Source organism: Bison bison, unplaced genomic scaffold, assembly GCF_000754665.1.
Source record: "Bison bison bison isolate TAMUID 2011002044 unplaced genomic scaffold, Bison_UMD1.0 scf7180017864297, whole genome shotgun sequence".
Taxonomy (NCBI): domain Eukaryota; kingdom Metazoa; phylum Chordata; class Mammalia; order Artiodactyla; family Bovidae; genus Bison; species Bison bison.
This window is the reverse complement of record NW_011494869.1, coordinates 5,339,416-5,362,710: the sequence shown is the minus strand read 5'-3', so window position 1 is coordinate 5,362,710 and position 23,295 is coordinate 5,339,416. Positions and strand designations below refer to the sequence as shown.

Below are 23,295 nucleotides of genomic sequence, written 5' to 3'. Positions count from 1 at the left end.
CCGCCTGCCGCCCGGGGCCCAAATGCCGTCGGCCCCCGGGTCTGCGGCCCCCGGTGGCTCTGAGCGCCCCTCGGTGGCGGGCTGTCCCCTCTCCCCGGGCGGTCGGCCCCGGCCTCCCCGGCTTGAGGATCACCCAGGACTGGGCCCCGCGCTGGAGCTGCCGCGATCCGGGCGCCGTGGCTCTTCTTACCAGGACCACCCTCCCCAGCAAAGTTGCCCCCAAAGGGGCAGTGTAGCCTGGAGCTGGTTCTGGGTGCAGGATCACCATTTTTCTCCCCCTCCAGGTTGTTTGTGCGCCGTGGTTCTCCCCCCCTCTCTCTCCGGCCTAGTCCACTCCCTCCCCTTGTTGGGACGGCCCCCCTCGACCAGGCGTCCTTCTTTCCTCGTCATCTTATTGCTGGAAAGAGCCCGAATTTTCTTTTCTTTTCTTTTTTCTCTCTTTCCATCTCTGTGACATTCTAATTACTTCTCCCTCTGTTTTACAAAGAGAGGGGTGCTCTCTCTGCATTAGTTTTATTCCTCTCCTGTCCCAGGGGTACCAGCTCAGGGCAGAGACGCTGTCCTTTGAGAATTTTCTCTTTCGTTGCCGTTCTGGGGCTTGTTGCAGGGAGGGGGCATTGGACAGAGTTTCCAGTTTTAAAACTGTTGGCTAAGGCTTGGAGGGGATTCCCGGGATATAAAATATTAACACTTGAGCTGATCTCTACTGGGGTTAAATTCCTATACTGGACACAAGAATGTGTTAGAACAGGTTTCTTGTGCAAGGGCCATCTAACCAAAATTCTCTCACTGCACTCTTCACCACTTTTTAAACCATTGAGAGGGGGTAAAAGATATTACCGGGCTATTAGCCATTTATTTTGACGTATTAAAAAAAATGAATACCAATGTGGACCTCTTTACTGAGAAATTCAGGGTTTCTTTAGTTTTGGGTTTGATGTATCCACCCGCTGATCCCACCTCTTCCAAAAAGGGCGGCTTCAGCCTCACCTTGTTCTATCTAAATCGCTTAGGTGAATCCGAGTGCGATGGTTTACTCTGGAAGGTACTGGGCTTTATAGACTGACGTTTGTAGAGTCCTACTTAGTGACTGTAGCCATTGTCTTGTTGTTGCTCTGATGACTTTAGTTGGCAATCAAGTCCCTGTAGGATGTTTTTCGGGCAACATTACCTGAAGTAGCTTGAAAATATTGTAATTTTGAGTGTCAGAAGGAAGAGACGGTATCTAGAGGTGATCCTTAGAGGAGGGCTAATGTGATACAATTGGGTGTTAAAAATAGTCAAGACATTAACACCATTTGTGCAGTAACCATCAGATAATTTTCCATGAAACAAATGCTTTATGAAAATCTAAATTCAGCATGAAGACCAGTGTAGAGGCAATTCAGCCTTCCTTTGCAGAGAATATATTCACAAATATGGACTTTAGCTCTTAAAAATACGTGACAATTATATAAGAGATGTATGCTATCCTTGGCTTTTTTTTTTAGTCATTCAGCATAAAAAGTACTTAATGCTTTTTGTGTTTTTCAGATTCTCTGAAGTTACACCCATCACAGAATTTTCATAGAGCTGGACTATTGGAAGGTCAGCAAAGTGCCATTTTAAAGCATATTGTGTGAGTATGCAAAGGCTTTCTCTAAAATGGAGTTTAAATGAGAAACTTTGCAAACTCATACAATGTAGTTTTCTCCTGAAGAGCCTGATCCTTCTTTTAGAGCAGCTGAATGTTTTAGTGGATTTTATTGCTGTGTTTGATGTCCTTGTTAGCTATTGTATCTGTTTTGAGAAGCTTTGGGGAAAAAACCCACAAAACTTAAAAATTATGTGTTGGGTGTTCTACTTTAGAATTCCGTATCTTGATTCAAGTTTTTTACAAAGCAAACTGAATGTAAAAAGGCTCTAACATTAAGTAAGGTAATGAATAAGACTTAGAGTGACACCAAACACATGTTTAGTTTGAAAAGTCAAAATTTAGAACTTCTATAGGCTGAGCATTTCAGAATGGAATATTAATTATTTATTACAAAAGCATTGATGTCGTTACTGTTGCATCATTTTGAAGGATGAGAAAAGCCAAGTAATAGAGATACTGATTGAGTTATGCTTAGAAAAAAAGGTTTTAGAAAGTTCTGCAAATGTTAATAGACTGTTGAACTAACGGCTGACAGTTACTTTAGAAAACTTTAGTCTGTGTTGCCTTCAGCATTTTAAGACAAAAAAAAAGGACTACTTGTTTTGTTTTTGTAGTTTTTGAAGTGATTTCACATATGTCATTTTTGAATCTAATAACCCTGGGAATTGGACTGCAGAGATGTTAACTTCCTTATGATGAGTAACCTGAAATTAAGAGACTTGGGGAGGGGGGAGAGTCATACAGTAGCAAAGTAAACAGTGCTTTTGTGTTGTAGTTGGTACTTTTTACCCGAACCCAAGCTGCCACTGTAATATATATGTAGCCCGCAACTTAAGCATTTTATGGTCCACTTAAAAAAAGGCCCTAAATATTTAAGTTTGACTTGAGTGTAGGTTTTTGCCTCCCATATGGTAGCCTGGTATATATAGCAAGGGGAAAAGTGGGTTTTATATGTAAGCTTAAATTTGAATACCATTTAGCTACTTATTAGCTCTGTGACCTCGGGGAAGTGGTTTTATCTCTCTAAGTCTTAATATTCTTCTATTAAAATGTATATAATCTCTTAAATTTAGTGAGCTAATGTGTATGAAAGTGCTTAGTATAGTGTCTGGCTTAATAAATGTTGTGTATTTGTTCCTTTAGTATCAGCCAAGTTGTCTTAACTATAACTTAAAACATATAAAGTGTTCTCAAATGAATTTTTTATTATATTTATACTTATAAAAGTCCATAGTTATATATTAATATACAAATCAACTTCAGTTTGAGGCAAGGAATTTCTGAAGCGTCTCTTAGTGAAGCATATTTGTTGTTGTTATTTGTAATGTTCAATTTGTGACCATGTTGTGAAGTCATATTTGTCTGTATAAATATGGGCAACAAATTAGAGTGTTATAATTGTAGAGATATCAGGCAGGAGAAAGAAAAGAAAAAATATGAGTGTTAATTACTTAAGCAAATGTTTTGAAATGCAAACAGAAATTTAATATGTATATGTTTAACCAAAATGCTTTTACTAATTTTTCATTTTGGTTGAGAGGATATTCACTTATTTAAAGTAAGATCACCCTTTACAGATTATATATAAATTGTAAAATGTATAAGTATCAAGTTTGTCATGTCCTTTTATATCTCTGATACAAAGTATCAAAAGAAAGTTGTTTGCTTGTGTGATAAAAGAGTTTAATCTATGTACCCTATTCTATTTTCAACCTTTTATTGTGAAAGTTTTAAAGAATATACAAAAGTGGAGAGAATAAAATGATGAAGCCATATAGACCCATGACCAGACTTTAACAATTATCAAAATATGTCTACTCTTCTTAATCTTCTCTCCTCCCTCAAGCTGTATTAAATATCAGACATCATAATCATTTCATGTATAAATACCTCTGTATTAGAGTGATATTTCTTATATTACTTCTTAAAATACTCTGTTATTCCAGGAAATACATATTCTAATTTATTTCAACAAGATATAATACAGCAGGAGGCTACTGCTTCAAGTGTACAAGAAAATCTATGCTAGATTTGTAGGTTATGTAGTCATACTTAGGTTCAGATCCTTGTTCGACATTTGTGTATGATCTCAGCTTAGTCATTTAGTCTTTCTGTCCTTTGGTTTTCTCTGTTTTTTAAATGGGGACAATAATAGTATCTTCATAGGTGGTGGTAAGATTATTTGAGGCAAATTCATGTAAGGCATTTAGCCTGGCACATAGTAAACACAGTAAATGTTACCTAAATTTTAAAAATTTAAACAGTCATCTACATAGTTTTTACTATGTGCCAGGAACTTTACAAATAACTCAATTCTCATAACAGCTATTTGAGATCATTATTATTACACTGTTTCACAGATGAGGAAGCTAAGGAGGCACAGGGAGTTTCAGTAACTTATATAGAGAGTCACACAGCTGGTAAGTTGTAAAGACAAGATTCCAACCCAAGTAGTCTCACTTTAGAGTCTGTGCTCTTAAGTACTAAACTGTACTGACTGCTATGATATATAATATGAAGTATTGTCTAGTAATATTTATTGTATGCTTACGGCAGTAGTCCAGATTTCCATCTGATAACTAAAAAATCAGCCTTGAGTGGGGTTTCCCAGGTGGCTCAGTGGTAAAGAATCCGCTTGCCAGTGCAGGAGACATAGGAGATGCAGAAAGATCCCCTGGAGGAGGAGATGGCAACCATTCCAGTATTCTTGCCTGGGAAATCCCATGGATAGAGGAACCTGGTAGGCTACAGTCCACTGGGTCTCAAGAATCTTGACATGTCTTAGCGACTAAACACATGTGCACAGCCCAGAGTGAGGGAATTGAGTTGTTATCATACAATTTGTTAAGCTTTTTAAAGAACATAGATTTTACAAATTAAAGTTTTTTTGGGGGGAGGATTTGAAACAAAAGTTGGAAAACCTACAGTTGAGTTTTTAGCTTTAAAAATAGTTTCAAAATCTTTTTACTATTCAGTTTGTTTGCATTTATCTTACATATCAGTGATGGACCTTTCTATTCTGTCTCCTTTTTAAGAACAGGAAATTAGGTTTTGCTTTTTTTACTTGAGAAATAATTGACATATATTAGTTTCAAGTTGACAACAAAGATTTGATATTTATATATATTGGGAAGTGATCACCGTAAATCTAGTTACCTTCTGTCACCCTACATAGTTCTGCTACTGCTGTTTTAATGTAGTGGTTGCCCAACAGTAGGAAAACGGTCTAGCTAGTTAATATAATGATTCATAGCCATTAAAATAATGTTTCTGATGACCCCATAGTTACATGTGAAACTCCTAATAAAATAAGTAAATAAAAGACTGTAATTATATTAAAAATAGCTTGCATAGAAAAAGTCCTGGACAAAAGTATATTCTGCAGATTTTTACCTTTTGATTCTATTTTTGCATTTTCCCTGCTTTCTTTAAAGAAGGTAGTTTATATATATTTTTTAAAAAATAAAGTGGTTTATACTTAGTGTTCAGACTTTAAGGCTAGGATTTTTCTTTGTTGTGCCTGGAAAAAATGTTCAGCTACAAAAAACCATTTCTTACACTTTCTATATTAAAAAATGTTGATTTTGGCATATATAGTTGGCTATGTAAAAACTGACATACAAAGTTAAATAAGCAATAAGTCATTCTTGAAATACCTATAGAGATGTAATATAAGGTGGTAGAAAATCAGATAAAATACGGAAAATAATATAAGCAAATTAGAAGAAAATAGAGTAATAAAAACGGGATTAAAATTTTAAAATGCTTCAAAAAGTATGAGTTAAGAGATTACATTAAAATACTTTTAAAAGTATGAGTCAAGAAATTACATATGGATCAAATTAAAGAACTGGTTAGATAAGAGCTAAACACCAATATGATGTAGTCCTGATATGACTTAAATATTTAAGATTGGAAGATTTTTAAAAGAAAAGATGAAATACTGTAATGAGTTAGGGAAAAATAAACTACTTAAAAAAAACCCACTACTCTAAATCTATTAGATATTATATCATGCAGTAATGTTACTTTATAGTTCAAAATTGAAAATCCTAAAAATAGTAGGTTTTTTTTTAAACAGATTTTATTGGGGTATTACTGGGATATTTAATTACCTCTAAGTCTGATTTATTTTTTTCCTAGGGCTTGTGTTCATAAGATAGTCAGGGCATACACGATGATATGTATTAAGATAACTTACTGGAAAGGACTTTTTGGAAATATTTAATGTTAAAAGTACTCTACTGAATCCTTTTCTGGTTTAGAATCTATTAATCTCTATTCGTCTATACCTAACAAACTAAAAATATTATTATGGAAATAATTATAGAAATGAATTTTAAACATAACAAATTTATACCTAGTTTATGCCAACTTTTTGTTTCTAGGATTCATCTCTCTAATTTCATTTGTTTTTTGTCTCTTCCTAAACTCTGTTTCTCTTTTTTTTTTAATTTTAATTTTTATTCAGTACTAGAATTCGGTTGCTTATTACAGCAAAAGGATAGAAATACATATTTAATCAGATGGTTCTTGGTCTGCTCTTCATTCACTCTTGACTCTACTGTATTTATTCCAGAAGTCCCCTAAAACTTGAAAATGAAAGTACAGAAAGACATTTCTTATTGTGATCAATAACTATATAAATAGCCACTTTTTATTAGAAAAAGTTGACTGATTAGATTGTTTTCTATTAAGGATAACATGTAATTAGAAAAAATAAAGATCAAATTAATCTGAACCATCAGTTGGGCCTGATTATATAGTGACAGAGGATAATTCTGTTAGAGAGGTAAAAGATGTTCTTCAATAGTAATGTTGCTTATTATACTCTTTTCTTGTTATTAAGATTTTATTTCAAGTTACGTGAGAGAGATTCATGTGTCTTTTATTTCCTGCTGTCTTAATAAAAATCAAGGTTAAAAAATCTAATGAAGTATAATACACTAATTATAAACATGTACTTGAATGAAAAGGTAGAAATCATCTTTATGGATTAACTATAGATAATGATTTCAGCTTCCAAGTATAAATAAAACCTCATGTTGTGATGAAGCATCTATATTTTTGGTTTAAACTAAAGATGCGATGCATGAGATTTTTCAGTTACTTTTATTTATTAATAACTATTAAAATAGATTTTTTTTCCTCTTTTATTTTTAATATTTACTTTGATAAGTTGTTGTTTAGTTGCTAAAGTTGGTAATGATTATTACTGCAGGCCAGCCATGAATCCTTATCCTGTCTTTCCCATTCAGAAATGTTATTAGTCCTTTAGTAAATTTAGTACTTGGTTTTTAAAATGAGACAAGAACAGAAAAGTTACTAATAGTGAGCCAAGTTGTTGATTACTCTTTACAAATTTAGTTTTAGTTTTAAAAAAACATCTACGTAAAGCCATCTTTGTAGGACATGTTAGAAGAAACAGTGTTGGTAAAGAGAAGAAAGAGTAATCAATTCAATGTTAGTAATAATTGAAAACATTTTTTGAGCAATTTATCAGCTTTTACAGATATTTTTCACATTTAATCCTCAGAAAAATCCTGTGAGTATCCCTGTTTCATCAATGAGGAAACTGAAGTATAGAGGGATTCAATGATTTTTTTAAGGTCACATAGTTAGCTAGTGGAGGAGGCTGGAATTTGAAACTTGACTATTTTACTCCAGAGTTTTGAGTTTTTACTTACTCTCTTAACAGTACAAATATTTGGTAATTGGCATTTATACTTCAGGCCCTAATGAGGTTATACTACTATTCAAGTGGTGTAAAAAGAATACTTTGTGTAGATTTCTTTAGCTTAACAGTTCCTATAAAATAATGAGAGAAATTCTATAAGCCACACATAAAAATCAGTAAAGATTATGATGATGACCCTTTTGAGAAATATTTTAATGCTTAAAATTAGCAAATCAGTGCCTCACTTTGATGGGTGTCTTTAAGATTTATCTGAAGCACACTGCTGTTTGAACCTGTTTTGACTGGTGATGGTGCTCAAAAGTGAAAAGAAAGGGGAGGGGTAAGCAAGCCACCACCTAAGGAGGACTGCTTTAAAAATGGAGGATGCCGTTGGTCTCTTCATTTCTTTGGCAGTAGTTTATAGAAGCATAGAAGTCACTGCACCCTATTTCTGCTGGTATGTTTCAGAGCCTAACTAAACTCAAGAAGAAATAAGCAATAGAAAAAGCAGTACTCATAGAACATTGGGAGTTAGTTCTGTTTCTTGCTGTGGTTGGTGTTAGTTCCTGAGCTTGCTGAAAATTGTTAGGCAGTAGAAAATATGGATATTAATTTTGATTAAGCCTTTAGACCACGTGGAAAATCGTATAAGTGGTCCTTTTATTCAGCAGGGACATTATCGTCAGACTTGCTTACCTAAGAGTTGTGGGGAAGAATAACTGAAATAATGTTAGAGGATTTTGAAAAAAATAGTGATATTTTGCAAAAGGCCCTATTAAATTTACTTTGGTTCTTCTTTCCACTGTCTCGCTCTCTTTTTTCACCCAGTCTCCCCATTTTACCTATGTCTCCATTTTCTCATGGTTCTCTCTACATTTTGCTTGTTGGTTCTGCTGTTACTTTTTGTATCCTTTCTTTCCTCTCTTTTAACAAAAACAAACCATCTTTATACATGTACACAGGTATACCCATTTTAAGTGTTCCTGAAGTTTTTAACAAGTGTATACGTTGTTTAACCACTACAGACAAGCTATAGAACTTCTACTCTTTTGTAGTCAATTCTGCCCACTCTAGCCCCTCAGGCAACTACTGATCTGTTTTTCCTTAGATTAGTTTTGCCTTTTTTAGAAATTTGTATAAATGGATTTATACAGAACACACTGTTTACAGTATGCAGTGTGTACTCTTCTCTTTAATTTTGTTGTTCAACCACCATAACCTTCTAAAAAGGAAAACTAGTGTTTTAAAGGACATAAAGTTAGTAAGGCATTTTTTATTTCTGTATTCTGAATGTAGCCAAGTGTGGTTTATTTTAGAGATAATTCTTTTATGCCTATGTGCAGGGTTATAGGTTACATAGTCATATTATTGTTATCATTATATTATTATAGTAATATTATTATTCATTCACTCAAAGTGAATTTATTCCCATGTATCCTGGCCACATATTGCTTATAGTTTAGTAATAGAGATTGTATGTAAATAAGCAGTGATAACACAGAGTTTTAAAAGGTTTTATAATTCATTCTAGAATGGAGGATGAAGTTAATATGAAGTTCCTGTTTGTTAATAGGAAAATACTTTTGTGCAGAGTGTATCTGAGTGTTATTTGTCCCCCTATTTAATAACTGTAAATTGAGGTTTAAAACTTTAAACTTTCTTTTTAAAACTGTTTAAGTCTTCAGAAGGTTATAGAGTTGAAGAATATGTGGAGGGTATGTACTTATTTATACTGATCATAAAGGTAAAAACAGTGTGAGCTTTCTGTCCCATGTGAGTACTATCTTGTGCTTGATTGTGAATTATAAATGCTAATTTTGAGTAAAATTCATGTTTGCCCAGTAATCATATTGTACTACTATACTACTATAATTGTATTATACTACTTTACTACTAGTTTGAACATTAGACGTTAAAATACTTTTGTAAAACAGTGTAACAGAACAATTAAATGTTTATTGATGAAGGTGTGATTAACCTTAACTATTTGCTTGAATTAAAGTTTTCATTACAACAATACTGTAAAGCAGTTATCCTTCAATTAAAAATAAATTTAAAAAAAAGAAATAAAGTTTTTGTTACAATTTTCTAGGGGAATCAATTAAAACCTTGTATTTAAAAGTGTCTGATAGCAGTAAAAAATCCAAACATAGTCTTAACAAACAGCTATCCTTCACAATAGATTTGTAGTTAAAAGTCTTAGAGAGTTTGTTACTGTTTTTTTCCAGTTTTTAAGTAACAACTTGCTTGTTGGGTTTAAATTCTGAAAGGAAGATTTCTACTTAAAATTGTAATTAATGATAATAAATGAATGTTCACAAATGTAAATGCTCAATTTATAAGTACCTAGATGATGGGCAGTTATAAGTATTTGAGAAACATTGTAAATTAAAAGTTTACTTTAATAAGGTTTTATAAAATTGTATTGTGAACTCCAAAACTGTTTCCTATATTCTTTTTCATTTTTATTGTTAGGTTATATTCTAGTCTAGACTTTTAGGTAAAGTAAATGAATGGGAAATATAAACATACAGCTTAAAAATAAATAAATAAACATACAGCTTGAATTTTGTAATTTTATAATGATTTTTGAAGAACTTTTCATTTTCTTAGTTTACTTTTGCCTATGATATTGAGTAGAGAGTGAACATTTATATATACTAATTGATTAATATGCCTTGGATAAAATCACCACTTAATTCCTTTAAAAACTCTTTATTGCTTAAAAAAAAAAAAACAAAAACCAGGATAATGAAGTTATTGAAGGACAGAAAGTCACTAGTTAACCAAATTACTGCTTTGTTATAGTAAGCATAAATAACATGTTTATAGTGTAAAATATAGTAAATAAAAACTAAAAAATGACTTTTTTGAGAATGTTTCCCAAACTTCACAAGAGTGGGTAACACTGTAAATGCTGCATAGGAAAAAAAAAATTAGTGCATCCTGAATTGAGAACAAATAAAAAGAAGAGTTGAAATCAAAGAATATGAAGTGATTTTCTAATAAATTCATAATAAATTAAAAGTGCTAGAGATGATAATAAGTAAATCAAAGTCCCATATACTTATCTGAATTGTGAATAAAAACACAATTTCAAAAACATATATTACTTAATAGCTGTGTAATTTTTTCCTGCAGTTTATTGTGATCCACACAGTCAAAGGCTTTGGCATAGTCAGTAAAGCAGAAATTGTTGTTTTTCTGGAACTCTCTTGCTTTTTCGATGATCCAGCAGATGTTGGCAATTTGATCTCTGGTTCCTCTGCCTTTTCTAAAACCAGCTTGAACTCCTGAAGTTCATGGTTCACGTACTGCTGAAGCCTGGCTTAGAGAATTCTGAGCATTACTTTACTAGCATGTGAGATGAGTGCAATTATGCGGGAGTTTGAGCATTCTTTGGCATTGCCTTTCTTTGGGATTGGAATGAAAACTGACCTTTTCCAGTCCTGTGGCCACTGAGTTTTCCAAATTTGCTGGCATATTGAGTGCAGCACTTTCACAGTATCATCTTTCAGGATTTGAAATAGCTCAACTGGAATTCCATCACCTCCACTAGCTTTGTTCGTAGTGATGCTCTCTAAGGCCCACTTGACTTCACATTCCAGGATGTCTGACTCTAGGTGAGTGATCACACCATTGTGATTATCTGGGTCGTGAAGATCTTTTTTGTACAGTTCTTCTGTGTATTCTTGCCACGTCTTCTTAATATCTTCTGCTTCTGTTAGGTCCATACCATTTCTGTCCTTTATCGAGCCCGTCTTTGCATGAAATGTTCCCTTGGTATCTCTAATTTTCTTAAAGAGATCCCTAGTCTTTCCCATTCTGTTGTTTCTTGAGAAACCTATATGCAGGTCAGAAAGCAACAGTTAGAACGGGACATGGAACAACAGACAGGTTCCAGATAGGAAAAGGAGTACGTCAAGGCTGTATACTGTCACCCTGCTTATTTAACTTATATGCAGAGTACATCATGAGAAACGCTGGGCTGGAAGAAGCACAAGCTGGAATCAAGGTTGCCCGGGAGAAATATCAATAATCTCAGATACGCAGATGACACCACCCTTATGGCAGAAAGTGAAGAGGAACTAAAAAGCCTCTTGATGAAAGTGAAAGAGGAGAGTGAAAAAGTTGGCTTAAAGCTCAACATTCAGAAAAGGAAGATCATGGCATCTGGTCCCATCACTTCATGGGAAATAGATGAGGAAACAGTGGAAACAGTGTCAGACTTTTTTTTGGGGGGCTCCAAAATCACTGCAGACAGCCATGAAATTAAAAGATGCTTACTCCTTGGAAGAAAAGTTATGACCAACCTAGATAGCATATTGAAAAGCAGAGACATTACTTTGCCAACAAAGGTTCGTCTAGTCAAGGCTATGGTTTTTCCTGTGGTCACGTATGGATGTGAGAGTTGGACTGTGAAGAATGCTGAGTGCCGAAGAATTGATGCTTTTGAAGTGTGGTGTTGGAGAAGACTCTTGGGAGTCCCTTGGATTGCAAGGAGATCAGCCCTGGGTGTTCTTTGGAAGGACTGATGCTAAAGCTGAAACTCCAGTACTTTGGCCACCTCATGCGAAGAGTTGACTCATTGGAAAAGACTCTGATGCTGGGAGGGATTGGGGGCAGGAGGAGAAGGGGACAACAGAAGATGAGATGGTTGGATGGCATCACTGACTCGATGGACGTGAGTCTGGGTGAACTCCAGGAGTTGGTGATGGACAGGGAGGCCTGGTGTGCTGCGATTCATTGGGTCGCAAAGAGTCGGACACGACTGAGCGACTGAACTGAACTGAACTGTGTAATTTTAAGCAAGTTATTTAACCTTTCTATTTGTTTTCTATAAAGTGGAGCTAATAGGTTCATATTTTGTTATGAGGATTGGATTGGATATTTGTTAATATTTCTAAAGAGCTTGCTACATAGTAAGCAGTATATAAATATTTGTTAAATAAAATTCATATGTAGAGCTAAGTTATTTGGCAAACAAACTTACTCAAGATACAGTAAGGAAACAGGGTTTTATTATTATGCATAAGGTTCTGAACACCCAAATCAGATGTTGTTAAATTTATATGCTAAAGCTTAGATATTCACAGCAATATGTCTTGCAGAATTTATGTTCCTAAAATACAAATTTAATCATATTGCTTGCTTAAAAAAATCCTATAATGGTGCCCATGGGCTTTTAGGATGAAATCCAAATTCTTAAAGACCTACCTGGTTCCAGATTATCTTTTTGTTTTAATTATGATGAAATTCATAGAGGATAAAGTTTATCATTTTAATAGTTTTAAAATGTATAATTCAGTGAGTTTTAGTCCATTTATAGTGTGCAACCAGCACCATTATATAATTCCAGAACATTTTCATCACCCCAAGCAGAAACCCCTTACTCATTTAGCAGTCATTCACCATTCCCTTCCCCACCCCCAGCCCCTGGTAGCCACTCTTTTGCTTTTTGTCTCTATGAATTTGCCTATTCTAGACATTTCATATAAAAGAAATCATATATGTGGTCTTTTGTGAGTTCTTTGTTTCACTTATAATGTTTTCAAGGTTTATTCATGTTGTAGCACGTATCAGTAATTCATTTCTTTTTATGGATGGATAATATTCCATTAAATGGATACATACTTTTGTTTATCCATTCATTTATTAGTTGATGGACATCTGGGTTGTTTTGGCTATTATGAACGTTTATGTACAAGTTTTTGTGTGTACAGATGCTTTCATTTCTCTTGGGTGTATACCTGTGAGTGCAAATGGTGGGTCATATGGTAACTCTATATTTATCTTCTTGAGGAACTGCCAAACTGCTTTCTACAATAGCTGCACCTTTTTACATTTTCAGCAGCAGTATAGGAAGGTTCTGATTTCTCCACATTGTTGTCATTCTTACTATTATCTGTCTTTTTGATTATAGCTATCACTAGTGGGTATGAAGCAGTCTCCTGGGGTTTTGATTTATATTTACCTGATGACTAATGATGTTGAATATCTTTTATATGTTTATTTGCCATTAATATCTTTGGAGAAATACTGATTCAAGGCTTTGCTCATTTAAAACTGAACTATTTGTCTTTCCGTCGTTTAATTGTAGGAGCTCTTATATTCTTTTTACAAGTCTTATTAAATATATGATTTACCAGAATTTTCTCCTGTTCTGTGAATTGTCTTTTTACTTTCTTGGTAGAGTCTTATGATGCACAGATCTTTTTAATTTTGTTGACATCTACTTTATCTGTTTTGTTGTTGTTGCTTATGCTTTGTGTCATATTTACGAAACTGTTGCCTAATACAAGGTCAGAAAGATTACACCTATGTTTTCTTCTGAGAGTTCTGTAGTTTTGGCTTTTACATTTAGGTCTTCAATCCATTTTGAGTTAGTTTTTGTCTGTGGTGTGAAGTAGGGGTCCAGTGTCATGCTTTTGCATGTGGATATCCAGTTGCCCCCAGTACTATTTGTTGAAAAGGCTGCTGTTTCCCATTGAATGGCGTTGGCATCCTTGTTGAAAATCAGTTGACTATAGGCATGTGGATCCTCAGTTCTTTTCTAATCATCTATATGTTTATTCTTATGTCAGTACCACATTGTCTTGATTACTATAGCTTTGAAATTAGGAAGAATGAATCTTTAAATTTTGTTCTTTTATGAAAATGTTTTGGCTATTCAGCGTCCCTTGAATTTCCATTTGAATTTTAGAATCAACTTCTCAATTTATGCAAAAAAGTAAGCTGTGATATTAATAAGGGTTGCATTGAATCTGTAGGCCAGTTTGAGGCGCATTACCATCTTAATAGTATTCGGTCTTTATGAACATGAGATGTGTTTTCCTTTATTTAGGTTTTCTTTCATTTCTTTCAACAATGTTTTGTAGTTTTCAGAATATAAGTTTTACATCTTTTAAACATCTATTTTTAAGTATTTTATTCTTTTTGATCATTGTTTTTAATAAAATTATGGAAATAATTTGAAGAAAGATCTCTCAAAACATAGGAGAGCTTTAGTATTAAAGTAATACCTTATGCATGTGATCAGGAAATGAAACCCAAACCACAATAAGGTAACTGTACAATATTAGAATCAACCATGGAAATTAAAGCTGCAATAAACCATAAAGAGCATTTAGTAAAGTCCAGTTTTGTTTAAAAAGTTATACTGATAACCTTGTTTCTCAAGGACCTCACATTCTCTTATGTGGCACAAGTGCCTTATATCTGAAAGGTGCTTGAATGGATGACTGAATGAATGAATATCACATGCAAAAAAGAAGGAAGGAATGGTCTTGAAAGTCTGAGGATTGTGCTCTAATTGTATAAACCATGTAGAAAGCATTGATTGGAATAATAACCAAATTAAAATTATTACAGGTGGAAGGATGCTAGGCCTTTAAAGAATTGGAGTTATTTAATCTGTTAAGACAAAGGTTTAAGTAATTAAGATGAAAATGGAGGTAGATTTGATCACTAAATCTGGGATACTCAAATAAGAAGGTTCTCTTGAAGCTTGACCACCTTCACCCATTTCATTTACAACACCCACCCTCCCCCACCCCCAAAACCACCAGTCTATATCTTTGAGTTCAGTTTTTAAGAAAAAATTTTGATTGCTTATATAAGTGAGATCATACAATACTTGTCTTTCTCTGTCTGACTTATTTCACTTAGCATAATGCCCTCAACGTCCATTCATGTTGTTAAATGGCAGGATCTCCTTCTTTTATGGCTGAATAATATTTCTCTGTGTGTGTGTGTATATATATATATCACATCTTGGAAACAACCCAAATGTCCATTAACTAATGAATGGATGAATAAACAAAATGTAGTATGTCCATTTAATAGAATAGTATTTGGCCAAAGGAATCAATTACTGATACATGCTGCAACATGGATGAGTCTTGAAAATATGCTCAGTTGAAGAAGTCAGTCACAAAGGACCACATATTGTATGATTCCATTTATATAAAATCTACAGACTAGGCAAATCTAGAGAGATAGAAAGTAAATTAGTAGTTCCTAGGGATGGACAGTGGTATGGAGAATTATAGTTAAACCATTTGGAGTTTCTTTGGAGAATGATAAAACTATTCTAAAATTTATTGTGATGATGGATGCACAACTCTGTACTGAAAGCTAAGTTTCCATTAACAGATGAAAGGATAACTAAAATGTATATAAATACAGTGGAATATTATTCATTCTTATAAAGGAATGAAATTCTGATATCATTTTACAGCATGGGTTAACCTTGAAAATGTATGCTAAGTGAAATAAGCCAGACACAGAAGGACAAATATTGTCAGTTTCCTTGGAGTATCTAGAATAAAGACAAAAGGTAGAACGTGGTCACCAGGGACTATGGGGAGAAGGCAGTGAGGAGTTATTTTTTAATGGGTATATATAGAGTTTATGTTTGGGGTGATAAAGAAGTCCTAGAAATGAATAGTAGTGATGATTATTGTACAACATTGTGAATGAACTTAACGCCGTTGAATTGTTGACTTAAAAAATGGTTACAGTGGTACATTTTATGTATGTTTTACCCCACACATGAAATGTTTAAAAAAGTAATTATAAGACTGAGATATAGTAACTTTTTTGGGGGTAAAGTTAATGAAACAGGTAATTGTGTGGTGGCACATGGGAGACTTTCATTTTCCCATTTAACACAGTGTACTTTAGCTGTCTGAATAATTTAAATGTGCTTTAAATGTAAATGGCATCATCTCAATACTGAGTGTGCTACATTTTAAATAATCAAAAACAAAATTTTGATGAGCACGATTAGACTACAGATGAATTTGTGAAAAATTCATGAAGTAGATTAACCTCATTTAGATTGGAAATTTTTTTGACTATTAATATGCATGGCTGATTCATTTTGCTAATTTTTCGAAAGCAAATGTTTATATTTAATTGTAGCATGAGGATTGCAGTTTTCCGATAAATGTCACACAATAATGACAGTGAGCTAGGAGGAAGAAAAATTGCATAAATGAAGTGAGATATGCTTCTATAGCTATGGAAGCTATTTTGTTGTTGTTCAGTCACTAAGTTGTGTCCTACTCTTTGTGACTCCCATGGACTGCAGCACCCCAGGCTTCCCTGTCCTTCACCATCTCCTGGAGTTTGCTCAAATTCATGTCCATTGAGCCAGTGATACTATCTAACCATCTCATCCTCTCCTGCCCTCTTCTCCTTTTGCCTTCAATCTTTCCCAGTGTCAAGGTCTTTTCTAAAGTCGGCTCTTCGCATCAGGTGGCCAAAATATTGGAGCTTCAGCATCAGTCCTTCCAGTGAATATTCAGGGTTGATTTCCTTTAGGATGGATTGGTTTGATCTCCTTGAAGTCCAAGGGACACTCAAGAGTCTTGTCCAGCACCACATTTCAAATGCATCAGTTCTTTGGTGCTCAGCCTTCTTTATGGTCCAGTTCTCACATCTGTACATGACTACTGGAAATACCATAGCTTTGACTATACAGACCTTTGTCGGCAAAGTGATGTCTCTGCTTTTTAATACTCTGTCTAGATTTGTCATAGCTTTCCTTCCAAGGAGCAAGTATCTTTTAATTTTATGGCCAAATGGTGATTTTGGAGCCCAAGAAAAAAAGTCTGTCACTGTTTCCACTTTTTCCCCCATGTATTTGTCATGAAGTGATGGGACCAGATGCCATCATCATAAGTTTTTGAATATTGAGTTTTAAGTCAGCTTTTTCACTTTCCTCTTTCACCCTCCTCAAAAGGCTCTTCAGTTCCTCTTCACTTTCTGCCACTAGAGTGGTATCATCTGCACATCTGAGGTTGTTGATATTTCTCCCAGCAACCTTGATTCCAGCTTGTGATTCATCCATCCCAGCATTTTGCATGATAAACTCTGCATATAAGTTAAATAAACAGGGTGATAATATACAGCCTTGTTGTATTCCTTCCCAGTTTTGAGTCATTCTGGTTCCATGTCCAGTTCTAACTATTGCTTCTTGACCCGCATACAGGTTTCTCAGGAGACAGGTAAGATGGTCTGGTATTCCCATCTCTTGAAGAATTTTCCACAGTTTGTTGTGATCCACACAAAGTCTTTCACATAGAAAATGAAGCAGAAGTAGATGTTTTTCTGGAATTCCCTACTTTCTCTGTGATCCAAATGAATGAATGTTGGCAATTTGATGTGTTTCCTCTGCTTTTTCTAAACTCAGCTTGTACATCTGCAAGTTCTTGGTTCACATACTGCTGAAGCCTAGTTTAAAGGATTTTGAGCATAACCTTGCTAGCATGAAGAGTGAGCAGGTGAGCACAGTTATCCTTTTGTTTGAACTTTTTTTGGCACTACCCTTCTTTAGAATTAGAGTGAAAACTGACCTTTTTTTAGTCCTGCAGCCACGGCTGAGTTTTCCAAGTTTGCTGACATATTAAGTTCAATACTTCAATAACATCATCTTTTAGGATTTGAAATAGCTCAGCTGGAATTCCATCACCTCCATTAGCTTTGTTTGTAGTAATGCCTCCTAAGGCCCACTTGACTGTACACTGTCTTGGTTCATGTACCTAACATTCCAAGTTCCTATGCAAAATTGTTCTTTACAGCGCCGGACTTTACTTTAACCACAAGACACATCCACAGCTGAGGATCTTTTCCACTTTGGCCCAGCCACTTCATTCTTTGAGCTATTAGTAATTCTGGAGCTATTAGTAATTGCCGTCTGCTCTTCCCCAGTAGCATATTGTACACCTTCTGACGTGGGTGTGGGGGGGCTCATCTTCTGGCCTTTTCATAGTGTTTATGGAAACTATAAACCCTATTAAGTCTTGTAAAGATGTTCTTTTTGTATTTATATTAATAATTAGTAGAGGATAATAAGGACCCTGGATAACTGCTAGATTATTATTAGTTTTTGTTCATTTTCTTAATGATATCTTTTATCTTTTTATTATTTTTTAACTTTTATTTTATATTGGAGTATAGTTGATTAACAATATGTTAGTTTCAGATGTGCAGCAAAGTGACTCAGTTATTCATATACATGTACCTATTCTTTTTCAAATACTGCTATATTAATAAAGGTGTAATTGTGTTCATCAGAGTTCCTGGGTAAAATGCATTGTTGGGTAGTTCAGTATTTGTTTTGTGTAAGCGTTAAAGTGCTTATTTTCTTTTGGTCCTCAGACTACTAAAATGTTCTCTATTTAAAAGGACGTTCTTTTAAATTATTGCCACAGCTCAAGTTTAAGTTTGAGAATAAATGAGAGAACTTAAATATGATTCAGTTTAATGAAGTTAAATTTATCTTGACTAGTACTTGTAAGTTTACTGATAAGTGCTTATTAATCTGTGTACAAGTAGGATTTATGAATAAATAATGTTTTAGGTGTAAATAATTTTACGGTAATTTTTGTAGAATGACTAGTGCTTTTAGTGAGTACTGATCTTATCACAGATTCCCCAACTAACCTATAAGCTTAATATTGCCCCTAATTACAGAAACCAACCTACTCCTAAGAATATGTAAGAATAAGTCTGTAATCAAGCTTGGCTTTACTCATTTGGTGAAATTATGATGGGCTGCTTGAGGTGGCAAACTTCAGAAGGGAGATGGCCACTAATTCTAAAAATAGAAAGGTAACCTAAAGCTGAAAGATAGCTAGTGAGTAATTGTGTTCTCACCATACTTACTTGCTTATTTATGTCTAAATCCAAAGTGCATTTTCTCTTAAATTTAGATGTGCTTTGTTCTCCTATGCATTTATACTAGTATTTCTTGAACTAACTGTTAGGCCTTTTCAGAACATCAGTTATCAACCAATATAGAGATAAACTGTATGTTGGAATTTCCCAAGTCAAATAGATTTAAAAGTGAAATTTAGCAAACCTTTATTATATGAATAAAACAGAAAAAGTGAACTATGAAAAGTAAGGTCTTTTGGGAAAAAATCACTGTAAATTGGAACCTATAATACTGCCCAGGAGAGAGAAACCATTTGTTGGATAGGTCAAATTAGAGGTATTTTGGTGGAAAGCAAGGTTCTAGGCCTTCCTTTAAGAACTGTTTGAATATTCTCCACTGTCTAGTTCTGGAACCAAAGATGGAACAGAGCATTACAGGGAGGGTCCTTCCCAGAGTATTGAAGGGCCTCCCTGTAATGCTCTGCTCCATCTTTGGTTTCCTGCTTCCTTTTTAGTAGGACATTGTTCATCTACTTGTGTGTTAATTGCATAGGGAAGAGATCATGGATTGTAGTAAACATAGCTCTTCATAAAGGTTGGGGTATACTGTGAGAAAAGTAGCATTTAAGCAATTCAAATGTGGATGTGCTATATTAGGACAGAGCAAATCCACATTTGGATTGCTAAAAATCCTTAAATGTAGATAAAACTTCAATATGGAAATTAAAAAGATAATATTTGGTAAAGATAAGAGAGTAAAGAAGTTTTTTTGAGTTAAAATAGCTAGGAATAGACAGTAAAAAGCAGTATCTCTAATTTTGGTATTCAACTATGATTGAATAGAAACTTCAGGATGATTCAGATAACTCCTTTGAGTCTTCAGGGTAAGGCTCTTGAATTCCAAATCTTTCTTATCTTCAGCAGGAAGTCATCTTTTTGTTTTTTGTTTTTTTGATACTTTGTTACTTTATTTTTCACTATTCTTTTTCGTATATTTTATCTGTCATCATAGGTCATTCTTTGACACCCCTGGTATCTAAAGAGCCTTCCTTACTTTGACATTTGTAAGTCTTCTCAGTACAGATTTAGATGAGTGCTAAATACTAACTGACTTAATACTGATTAAGTATTAATTAATAAATAATTCTGAATGAACCAATAAATTGACAAATCTTGTTTTAGATGATTGGCAATGATATATAACAAAATGGTTTCCTAGTCATTTAAGGCTTGAGCATTTATTTGAAAACAAAAGCCATATTAGCTGAAACTCAGGATTTTTCAGGAGAGGTGTTTCATAATTCAGAACAGTATTATTTCTTCTTTGTATCATTAAAACTCAGCTGAATTTCAGCTTGTAAATATTAGAAAATTGTTGTTTACAGTTACTTTGTCTTAGGTTATATGGAGAAAATAACTTCTAAAGTGGTTTAGATAGTCATATTTTAAGTTTAATATTTATAAAGTTCAAGTTGTGTTCTCTTTTTCTGGCCTTTCGTCCCCTTAGTTGTTCCATTGCTCAGTTGTATCTGACTCTCTGTGACCCCATGGACTATATGTAGCATGCTCCCCTGTCCTTCACCATCTCCTGAAGTTTGCTCAAATTTATGTCCATTGAGTCAGTGATTTTATCTAACCATCTCATTCTCTGCCCTCTTTCTCCTTTTGCCTTCAATCTTTCCAAGCGTCAAGGTCTTTTCCAAAGAGTTGGCTCTTCTAATCAGGTGGCCAAAGTATTGGTGCTTCAGCTTCACCATCAGTCCTTCCAATGAATATTCAGGATTGATCTGCTTTAGGATAGACTGGATGGATTTCCTTTTGATGTCCTTGCAATCCAAGGGACTCTGAAGAGTGTTGTCCAGCACTACAATTCAAATTCATCAGTTCTTTGGCCCTCAGACTTCTTTATGGTCCAATTCTCACATCCATACATGACTACTGGAAACACAGTATGTGACTATACAGGCCTTTGTCAGCAAAGTGATGTCTCTGCTTTTTAATACTCTGTCTAAATTTGTCATAGCTTTCCTTCCAAGGAGCAAGTGTTTTAATTTCATGGCTGCAGTCACCATCTGCAGTGATTTTGGAGCCCAAGAAAATAAAGTCTGTCACTGTTTCCATTTTTTCCCCATATATTTGCCATCTATAGCTCTTGTATTGGACTAAGGACACAATGTAAGAGGGAATCACTCTTACAAAGTTCACAGTTGAGAGAAAATAAACTCAGCAAACTTTAAAATAATGCACTATGTGCTTTATTAGAAATAAGGGGTGTTATGCAAGTAGAGAAGAGGGAGTCCTTAACACTGTAAAGGATCAGCGAAGGCTGCACAGGATATGTGACTTCAGATGTCAGTCTTGAACACTGAAATCAGCATTTAGCAGACATTTTTTTTTAAATTTTATTTTTTAACTTTACAATATTGTATTGATTTTGCCGTATATCAACATGAATCCACCACAGGTGTACACGTGTTTCCCATCCTGAACCCTCCTCCTACGTCCCTCCCCCCGTACCATCCCTCTGGGTCGTTGCAGTGCACCAGACCCAAGCATCCAGTATCGTGCATCGAACCTGGACTGGCGACTTGTTTCATATATGATATTATACATGTTTCAATGCCATTCTCCCAAATCATCCTACCCTCTCCCTCTCCCACAGAGTCCAAAAGACTGTTCTATACATCAGTGTCTCTTTTGCTGTCTCGTATACAGGGTTATTGTTACCATGTTTCTAAATTCCATATATATGCGTTAGTATACTGTATTGGCGTTTTTCTTTCTGGCTTACTTCAGTCTGTATAATAGGCTCCAGTTTCATCCACCTCATTAGAACTGATTCAAATGTATTCTTTTTAATGGCAGAGTAATACTCCATTGTGTATATGTACCACAGCTTTCTTATCCATTCATCTGCTAATGGGCATCTAGGTTGCTTCCATGTCCTGGCTATTATAAACAGTGCTGCAATGAACATTGGGGTACTACAGAAAGATTTGTTTAATGCATTTATTCATGTTTAGTAAAGGTATACACATAATCTGTAATATTCAAAACATACTGGTAATCTAAAACTAGTTTATTCATTTTGGACACTAATATAACTAAAAAATGTAGTTAAATCTGGCATTTTCTCAACTCTCCACAAAAAGAATAATAATTTTTAATTTTAAACAGTCTTTTTAAAATTAAAAATTATTATTCTTTTTGTGGAGAGTTGAGAAAATGCCAGATTTAACTACATTTTTTAGTTATATTAGTGTCCAAAATGAATAAACTAGTTTTAGATTACCAGTATGTTTTGAATATTACAGATTATGTGTATACCTTTACTAAACATGAATAAATGCATTAAACAAATCTTTCTGCAGTGTGCAATATCTTAGTTCCATGACCAGGGATCCAACTCATGCCACTCCAGATGAAAGTGTGGAGTTTTAACCACTGGACTGCCATGCTGTGCTAAGTCACTTCAGTCATGTCCGACTCTGTGCAACCCCAGAGATGGCAGCCCACCAGGCTCCCCTGTCCCTGGGATTCTCCAAGCAAGAACACTGGAGTGGGTTGCCATTTCCTCCTTCAGTGCATGAAAGTGAAAAGTGAAAGTGAAGTTGCTCAGTCATGTCTGACTCTTTGCGACCCCATGGACTGCAGCCCACCAGGCTCCTCCGTCCATGAGGTTTTCCAGGAAAAGTACTGGAGTGGGGTGCCATTGCCTTCTCCAAGGAAGTCCTTAAACAACAAATCGTCAGAATTTTATTTTAATTGGTCAAGTTTTTTTTTTTTTAATTTTTACTAAGTTTCTGTATCTATCTGTCTCTCTAGAAGATGTTATAGTGAAATACCTATGGAGGAGACTGAAATGGCATTTGCCATCAGAATAACTTTAATTCACCTCTAATATTTCAGCACAGTTATATTTTTAACAAAGTAATTTTGAGAATACAGATATAAATGTAATTCTAAAACTGGTAGGTGTGTAGAATAGGATGAGAAAAAGGAAACAGGAGGAAATTAATTGAGTTTACTATTGTATGAAATGATGCCATTTTTGGTACAGTGTAAGAGTATAAGATTATCAGCATTTTTTAATTAAAAAAACTTGTATTTTAACCTGTTTTTATGTTAGAACTTTTCCCCCCAGGTGCAATTTTCAGCTGTAGCTGTTAGAGGGCTGAATTTATCCTTTTCTACCTAGTTGTTCATTAACCTTTTAGCACTTGACTAACAGATTCAGAAAAATCTACTGCTTGTTAGTTGAAACTGCTAAGAGATGGACTAGGAACCATTCTGCTTCTAGTATATCTTCCAAATCTTG

At 34.6% G+C, this 23,295-nt stretch overlaps 1 protein-coding gene across 4 annotated transcripts in view; it reads left to right on the top strand.

Moving 5' to 3' along the window:
- Positions 1–45: 45 nt before the first annotated feature.
- Positions 46–23,295, top strand: part of NFAT5 (nuclear factor of activated T-cells 5, tonicity-responsive) — a 111,830-nt gene continuing 88,580 nt past the window's right edge. For 3 of the 4 annotated variants that reach the window (XM_010850946.1, XM_010850949.1, XM_010850950.1), the window contains exon 1: positions 47–1,618. The gene's annotated coding sequence lies outside the window, so the exon portion shown is untranslated. Of the gene's footprint in view, positions 1,619–23,295 lie in introns of all 4 variants that reach the window. The other variant, XM_010850947.1, reaches the window with a different exon arrangement.